We start from the raw sequence: 8,300 nt of genomic DNA on the forward strand, positions 1-8,300 counted from the left end.
GAGTCTCTTTTCAGCCCCGCCCTCCCTTTGGCCCCGCCCTAAAGCCTCGCCCCTGTCCCCGCCCCTTCCCTCAGACTTGCCCCTCCCACAGCGCTTGTTAGCCGCTTTTCCTTTTCCAGGACTTGCCAGATGGGCGCTAGTGGGAAAGAACCGGCCTGCCGATGCAGGAGACGTAAGAGACGAGGATTCGATCCCTGGGTCAGGAAGAGCCAGTGGAGGAGGGCGTGGCAACCCACTCCAGTATGCTTGCCTGGAGAATCACATGGACAGAGGAGCCTGGCTGGCTCCATACAGTCCATGGGATCGTAAAGAATCAGACACGACTGAAGCAACTTAGCCCGCAGCCCCCTGTCGTAAGATAAGACGCCCCCCACGTCAAGGACAGGCCTTTCCCCCTATCCCCACCCTCCCCGACTCCCTCCCTCCAGACTCGTCCTGGAGGACGCAGGATAATGCCCAGGCTTGAGTGAACCTGAACTCTGGCCCCCACTTAACTCGTGTAAAATGTTTTCATGTAATCTTTTGAAGTTGTTTTAGAAACCAGGAGATAACTTCAAGTCCATAGCCCCCCACCATCCCCATCTTTCCAGTTCACCTACTTGGTTGCTGGAGTGAAGTCGGAGCCATTTAAAAAATCTGTGCTGGAAACATAGAAGGAACTTCGCCAGTGTCCTGTTTTCTCCCTTCTCTCAATGTTAGATGAATTGAGCAACAATAGTTGCTGGTTGCTGACATAACAACAAATACTTGCTTGACCTTCTCTTTCTGTTGCTTGTTTGTTTTAACCAAATTGATCATTAGTGTACTTTGCCCATTGAGGAAATTAAATATGATTACATAAAAAGCTTAAAAAAAGTTTTTTTAGCCAGTAGTTAGACTGAGAAATTTTAATGACATCTTCTAAAAGACAAGGCTGTCTTTTGGGGCATGCAACATGCCCAGTGGAACAGGACGTCAAAAGGGACCTGCGCTTAGTATAATTGATTGCTATGCCACATTGTTAATGAGTTTTGAAAGGGCCCCGTATTTCCGTTTTACACTAGGCACTCAGTGCAAATGATGTCTGAAAGCAGTGGTAGGTGAACTGTTGCTCACGAAAGAGTGGTAATTGGAACTGTTGTTATAAGTATAGATGCCACACAGGAGATTACCCATCAGCAATTTTCCAGTGGCTCAGGCCCGTTTGGCCATAGCCAGCTGTGGATTGAACTAATCTGAGGAGCTGTGGATCCAGTGGAATTCAGGCTGAAGATAGTATTTATTTAATCAAAATGATGTTTGTATTCTGAGAAAGCATTGAAATGAAAATTTCAGTTTACTTTCTACTATTTTTTAATATAAATTACTGAAAAGGGAATTTTCTTCAAACTGAGTTTCACAACTAAAATAGAATACCCAAACTTGCAAGTTATTTAAAATTGATAGGAAATATTTGGAGAGAGTTAAGGGTATTTATTTGATAAATTGATTGCTGTGGGGTGCAGACTAGCCTAAGAACTGTGACATGAAGTCTTCTATTGAAAGGTTCTTGGGTTGATAGAGTGTGATGATAACCACAAGTGAAATTTGAAATACCTTTTACTCAACATGAATACAGCTATAATTTATAGCTTCAATAAATTTGTTTCTTCTTTAATACTATATATATATATAATTTTATAATATCTAATTTGAAGAGATATATGTATGCACCCACCACATTCATTGCAGCATTATTTAAAATAGTCAAGACATGGAAGCATCCTAAGCATCCATTGATGGATGAATGGATGAAAAAGATGTGAGATTTTTATGTATATATGCACAATGGAATGTTATTCAGTCTTAAAAAAGAGGAAAATATCAGTTGGTACAAGGTAAATGAACCCGAGGGCATTATACTAAATGAATATATCAGACAGAGATCAACAAATAGTGAATGATTTCATTTATATGTCGGATCTTTTAAAAAAAACAAAACTGAGAGCTCCTGGATATTAAAAACAGATTGATGGTTGCCAGAGGTGGTGGAGGGGAGCAGGGAGGGTGCGGGTTCGGGGATGGAGGGGTGGGGATGAGCAAAATCATCCAGATTCCTAGACTTTCCAGACTTCCAGTTATGGAAAATGAGTCCTGGAAGGCAGTTCAAATGACAGAATAGAAAAAGCTTCAACTCACTTCCTCCGAGGGACACACTTAGCCTACAGCTACTGAGGGTACAGTTCACTCTGAAAATGACCTGAAAATTATCTGAGCAACTCCTTCATATCAGCACACGTCCAGGCAGGTAGGAAAGGCTGAGACAGAGTCTCGCCCTAAATCCCACTCGTGCGTGGCAGCCCACAATTTGGAGGGACCTCGCAGAACCTGACCTTACAGAATCTGAGTTTCTGCATGGGAGAGAGTGTTCATCTCCTGCTTTAGGCACTCCAGACCTTTAAGACCTGCATCTAAGAAATGAGCCCCCCTGAATCGTCTGGCTTTGAAAACCACGAGACCCAAAAGGCTGTGTGAGCTGAGAAGCAGCCTTCAAAGGGCGGGCATGTTTGGGCTAAACCGCTCCAGGGCTCAGGGCAGAAGCACCCGGTGGTTGAAAAGTTTTCAGACTTTATGTGAAAGAGATTTATTTGCTAATCTTAAAATATCGCAGGTTGGCTTGGGGGTAGTGGGGAGGGCAAGGCCTGTCGAGATGCTCTCCTGGGAAGGGGTGCTGGCAGGGGCCATTTGCATGCTGTTCCTCTGTCTTGCTAAAGCTGATGGGTGCCATTTTTATTTTTAACTTTGGACTTCTTTCGTTTTCTGGGGGGTGTGGAGGGCACTGTCTTCCAGCTCTTCCTGACACAGTCCACAGTGGCAGTATCTCCCGGAAGGGAGCTTCTGCACACATCTAGAGCCCTGGGGTTTGCGGCTGCAGCCCAGGGCGTGCCCACTGACCACCTGTCTCTGGAGCTCAGAGCAGCAGACTGCCACCCCAGGGCATGCTCATACAGACTGAAGCATAGCCCCAGTCTTTCTGAGAAAGAGGCCGATTTGCCTGTCCTGGAGCTTCGCCGTAAGGGGCAGGCTACATTTCTGTTTTCCTCTCTTCCTAACTATCTCAACATCCCCAAATTGATACCACTTTCATTTTACTTGTCTTTCACTGATTTCAAAGGTTTCATAAAGTAAAAAGTACATATTTCCACTTTCATGATTTCATTTCTTTTCATCCCAATGTTTAATAAATTTTAATTGCATTAATATATACAGTATTAATTATATTAATGATACAAGAATATATTTGAAAAGAGCACTTACAAATATAAAAATTAATAAAAATAAAATCACCAATAATCCTACTGTTTAAGAGAGAATTTCATTCAATTTTTCTGCTAGGTCATCTGATCATTTAAAGTTTGAAAACATTTGCCTGCAAAGCTTTTGTGCCTGATTGATGAATTTTTGGAAGCAGTAGTGAAACCTTTTTCCACTTTCTAACATGATTGTTTAGATTTTAAAATTCCTTTCAGGTAAATTTTGATAATTTATGTTTTCCAAAAAGTTAATCTCTTTTATCCAGATTTTATATTTTTTGCAGTGTTTTCATTTTAAAAATAAAAATCTCCACACCTGTGTTTATCATACTTTCCCCCTTGTTAGTACCGTTCGTGTTCATTCTCATTTAGCTTTGTTTTTTCATTCAGAGATGATTCTTCTTAGGTGGTCTTTCCAAAGAACAATACTTAGATTTATGTATGAATTTTTAAATGGAAATTTAAAATATATTCCTACCAGAGGGATTATTGAGTCAACTCTTTTAAGATTTTTAGTATTCTTGAGATATACTGCAAAATTGGTTTCTAGAAAGCTCATCAGACTCACGTGCAGTGTTTATTTCTCCCTTTCACAAATTGGTCATAGTGACCAATTATACCTCAATAAAATTGGAAAAAAATAAAAATAAATAAAAAACAGACTAGGGTCATATCATATGATTGTTCTAAAATTACTTCATCTTTTCTTTTTAACAGCAGTATAGTGCTTCATGGGAGAAGGAAATGGCAACCCACTCCAGTATTCTTGCCTGGAGAATCCCGTGGACAGAGGAGCCTGGTGGGCTGCTGCCCATGGGGTTGCACAGAGTCTGACATGACTGAAGTGACTTAGCAGCAGCAGCAGCAGAGTGCTTCATTCTGTGGATATACCATATTTTATTCAACCAGTGCCTTTTTGCTCTGGCTATCAATACTGCATAAACATGACTCTAAAACTTAGTCATATGAAATACCATTTTTATGCACTCTCTCTGTGGGTTAGGAATTCAGACAGAGCACAGTGGGGATGTCTTGTCTCTGATACATGATGTCTGGGGCCTCAGCTGGGGAGAACTAAGAACTGAGGTGACTCAGTAACTAGGGTGAAATCATCAGTAGACATTTTTACTTACATGCCTGTTGCTTGATTTTGGCTCTTTAAAGCACCTACCTCCACATGTGGTCTGACTTCCTTACAGTATGACAACGAGAGTGTAGTTGGACTTTTTACGTGGTATCTGAGGGCTCTAACGCTGAGAGTCCCAAGAGAATCAGGCAGAAGCTGCACAGCCTTTTCTGTTGAATAGCAGTCACAAGCCTTCCTTGATTTCAGGAGAGGGGAATCTAGACCCACCTCTTGATGGGAGAAGAGCCAAAGAATTTGTGGGTGTGTTTTAAAACCACCACACCTGTTACGAACATGTAGACTGTCTATGGTTTTGTTCATTACAACAACACAACACAAAGATGTACATACGTATATCTGTGTGCACACAGCAAGGATTCCTGCAGAGCGTTTCCCACAAATAGGGCATGCACATTTAGAATTTTGATAAGTATACTTCATAACACTCCTATAAGAGTTTACCAAATTTATGCAGCCTTCAGCACATGAAAGAAAATATTTCCTTATCCCTTTTCTAACACTAACTTATATTTGAACATATTTCCAAGAAAAAAATATTTTTCTATGAAGGAGTTTTTAATGGATGACTAATTTTCCATATAATGTATTTTACCACTCTCATCGCATGTTTAGATTGTTCTTGATTTTTTGTTACTATAAAGAACTTGATGATGTATATTTTGTAAGAAATTTGCCCACTTTTAAAAAATGAAATTTATTTATTTGGCAATGCTGGGTCTTAGTTGTGGAATGTGGAATCTAGTTCTCTCAAACCCGGGTCCGCTGAATTGGGAGCAGAGTTTTAGCCACTGGAGCACCAGGGGAGTCTCTGCGACTTTCTTGTTTCCTAAGAACAGAATCTTAGAAATGGAATCTCTGCGTCGAAATTTATTCTCCTTTTTAAGCCTCCTGATGTGAAGTGAAAGTGAAAGTGTTAGTTGCTCAGTCGTGTCTGACCCTTTGCAACCCCAAGGACTGTAGCCCGCCAGGCTACTCTGTCCATGGGGATTCTCCAGGCAAGAATACTGGAGTGGGTTGCCATTTCCTACTCCAGGGAATCTTCACATCCAGGGATCAAACCTGGGTCTCCCAGATTGCAGGCAGATTCTTTACCTTCTGAGCCACCAGGGAACCCCTAAGCCTCCTGATATGTATTGCCCAAATATCAAACCTTTATGCCATTTTACATTCCCATCGATGTGTTCCATCTCTTTATGCTCTTTTCGTTAGGCAATGTTCTTCACCAGAGGGGCACTTTGCATTTTATAGCGTGCAACCTGAAGCACATTTCACTACACATTCCCAATGTGAATTCAGAAATCGCATAGAATAACTGTCTAGTTGTAATTCTGCATGAAAGAGATGTTTTGATGAATGCAGTGTCTCTTTGATGAGTACCATGTGTTTAAAAAAATTAGAAAACTCAATACCTAGACTGCACTACTATAGTTACGTTTCAGAATGATGTTTTGGCATCATTTTCTTAGATAGCTGAAATGAAAACATGTAACATTTGAGATGGTTTTATAATATTTATAAAGCAGTTTAACACCCTCTTACACAGTCTCCCAAAAGTGTTTCTCTTAGCACTAGGGGTCTGAATAAAAATTTGCTTTCCCCAGTAAACTACTCTACTTCTGTCCATTAGTAGGTGCTATGCTTTGTATTTCCTTCTTTGGCCTGTTTTTTAGGATGTTCATAACTAAGTTTTACCAAACTACTATCACGTTCTTTAATCAATTTTTTTATAAATACAAATTTTGTTTTCTTCTACTTAATTTTTATTTCTGTCTCTTTTTTGGAATGTTTCGCTCTTGCTACAACTAATATACCCTCAATAACTTGTAGATGATGGAGAGGGAAGTTCAAGTTTTAAATCAGGTGATAAAAATTACATCTTTAATCATATAGATGATTTGGAGGTTGGGCTAGTTATGTATTAATTTTTGTAATAGTATGAGCTCAGAGCAATTTAAAAGTTAGGGTGTGAGTTATTTTGCTCTTCACCTTTCTGTGCCTAGCAAAAGAATATAGAAATCTGGAAGTAATCAAAATCTTTATTTTAGGCTTGATCTAATTTTGATTTCATAAACTGTATTTAATAAAACATCTAATGGATTCTTTTACAACACAGAACTAGTGTAGAAGAGTTTTTAAGACAATTTTATTGGAATATAATTGCTTTACAATGTTGTGTTAGTTTCTGCTTTACAATTTAGTGGATCAACCATATGCATACATATGTCCCCTCCCTCTTGAATCTCCCTCACACCCTACCCCCATCCCACCTCTCTAGGTCATCCCAGAGCCCAGAGCTAAGCTTCCTGAACTATACAGAAGATTCCCACTAGCTATCTCTTCTACACATGGTAGTGTATACATGTCAATTACAACTGCACATTTTAATATTTTGCATTTATCACAGTGATAGATCTAGCATCCTTACATTGACATTCTGAAATAATCTGTCTCCGATTCTGTATGTTTGAAACATTATGTGTTTAGAATTTTATCTTTCTAGTACTATGTGTTAGCTTGAAGCAGACCAGGGTCTTCAAGAAAGGCAACATCAGTCCCACAGAATGAAATCCAGAGTGTAAATGACTGTTGCTTTCAGCCCAGACTAACTCAGCTGGATTTAAGAAAACATAGCTAGTATCTTTTGATTCTTTTAAATTCTGATTTTTTTCCAGTCTTCCTCCAACTAAATTAACCTAGAACATGGAAGTCAGAAATGTTATGCAAACACTATAGAAATTTACCTTGTGAGTAGGGAGGTAATGTGCCCTTTACAATGTTCTAAAAATATTTTTGTTGGAATCAACAAGTGAAGAAGAGCACTGTTTTAAAAACTCTGAGAAAAGGAGTCAGTGGAGAATAAGAATAATAAGAGAATAAAATATGTGAATAGGAGAGATTTTTATAGAGTGAAACTTGATTCAAAATGAAAGAATTGAAGAAAAGCCAGGACCATTTTGAACTTATTACAAATGGTCAGGAAAACAGTGATAATTTTATTGTTGTATTTGGATAACCTGATATACAAAAGACTGTTCTTGCAAAGCTGACAAATTTTTGGAATTTCCATAAACTAGTTATATAAAATCATAGGCTAGGATGTTTCAGGAATATACTTAGGTGAAGTCAGAGCTTACATAACAATTTTTATCTCACTTTAAATTTTATCATCACTTGACAAAGCTTGATTAATGAACAGACTTTCTTTATAAATCTGGTCCCACATTTCTCCAAATGACACTGAGAAATTCTAACTCCTTAGAATTTTATTTAGATTCATGTTTCTAGGATTAAATGTGAGAATGCTAGGCTAAATGAAGGACTTCATTGAATCTTTAAGGTACTAAAGATTTAAGGAATCTTTAAGGTATGAATTATGAAACTCCCACTTGGTGATACACTACTGTTTTTGTCTTAGAGCATTCTGATAGCTTTGTGTTGTCTGGAACACAGTTTGGGGAATATCAATCTAGTTTCCTATTGGTCATGTTCCTATTGAATGAGACCCCATTATAATCTTTCCATACTTGTAATTCTCCTTTCCATCTTCTCTCTCTATTGTCATTGATTTCCGATTTAATTCCCTTGTAGTCAGAGACCATACTGTGAAAGACTTCAATCTTTTGAAATGTATTGAGATACTTTTATGACCCAGCATAGTGTCTATCTTCATAAATGTTCCATCTGCCCTTGAAAATGGTATGTATCATGTGGTTGTCGATTATATGGTTTCTAAATATTCATGCAGTCAAGTTAGTGGATAATGTTGCTCAGATATGACACATCTTTACTTTTGTCTGGTCTTAAATGTGTCCTATTAATTATTCAGAAAAAAGTGCTAAAGTACATATCTATGATTGTGGAATTGCCTGTTTTTTCCTTTA

This window comes from Bos javanicus, chromosome 12, assembly GCF_032452875.1.
Source record: "Bos javanicus breed banteng chromosome 12, ARS-OSU_banteng_1.0, whole genome shotgun sequence".
Taxonomy (NCBI): Eukaryota; Metazoa; Chordata; class Mammalia; order Artiodactyla; family Bovidae; genus Bos; species Bos javanicus.